Consider the following 966-nt stretch of genomic DNA (forward strand, 5'->3'; position numbering starts at 1 on the left):
ATATGTCCTCACCTGCTCCTCTTTCCATACTCGGTAGACTTCCCACAGGGACGCTAACCACAAAGGGAACCGAACTCCCTGGAGTGGATTTGTGAACATGCCGTTGACTACTTGTTATCTGACTACGGAAAAAAATACTCTTGATTTTTGGCACTTCCTTAATGAGGGCCACTGTGCAATTGTACACAATCCCAAATACAAACAGAATGAGATTTTCACTGTGCAGCGGAATGTGCGCTGATATGAAACTTCCTTGCAGATTAAAACTATGTGCCGGACCGAGACACGAACTCGGGACTTTTGCCTTTCGCGGGCAAGTTCTCTACCAACTGAGCCACCCAAGCACGAGTCACGCCCTCTCCTCACAGCTTTACTTCTGCCAGTATCTCATCTCCTACCTTACAAACTTTACAGAAGCTCCCCTACGAACCTTGCAGAAAGGATATTGCGGAGACATGGCTTAGCCACAGCCTGGGGGATGTATCCAGAGTGCGATTTTCATTCTGCAGCGGAGTGTGCGCTGATATGAAACTTCCTGGCAGACTAAAACTGTGTGCCGGACCGAGACTCGAACTGGGGACCTTTGGAAGGTAGAAGACGAGGTACTGCCAGAAGTAAAGCGGTATGGGCGGGGCGTGAGTCGTGCTTGGGTAGCTCAGTTGGTAGAGCACTTGCCCCAGAAAGGCAAAGGTCCCGAGTTCGAGTCTCGGTCCGGCTCACAGTTTTAATCCCCCAGGAAGTTCCAAATACAAACAAGTTTTATCTATTTCCCTTTGTAGTGTCTTTCTTAACCTTCCCAGAGGTGGGCGGTACTGCAATGAGGAGCTGATGCATGCCTTTCTCATTCTTAGACTCGGATATTCTCTGGTCAACGGAATGTTCTTTTCCGCAAAAGGATTCGTCGGTTGTTTCACCGAACCCAGCGACTCTCCAATCTCTCCTCCTCGCGATGCCGGTTTGTTGCGG

At 49.5% G+C, this 966-nt stretch overlaps 1 non-coding gene across 1 annotated transcript; it reads left to right on the plus strand.

Moving 5' to 3' along the window:
* Positions 1-644: 644 nt before the first annotated feature.
* On the plus strand, positions 645-721 carry Trnas-aga (transfer RNA serine (anticodon AGA)). The gene has a single exon. It is a non-coding gene; the product is annotated as a tRNA-Ser (tRNA).
* The last annotated feature ends 245 nt before the right edge of the window (positions 722-966 follow it).

Source organism: Schistocerca gregaria, chromosome 2 (genome assembly GCF_023897955.1).
Source record: "Schistocerca gregaria isolate iqSchGreg1 chromosome 2, iqSchGreg1.2, whole genome shotgun sequence".
Taxonomy (NCBI): Eukaryota; Metazoa; Arthropoda; class Insecta; order Orthoptera; family Acrididae; genus Schistocerca; species Schistocerca gregaria.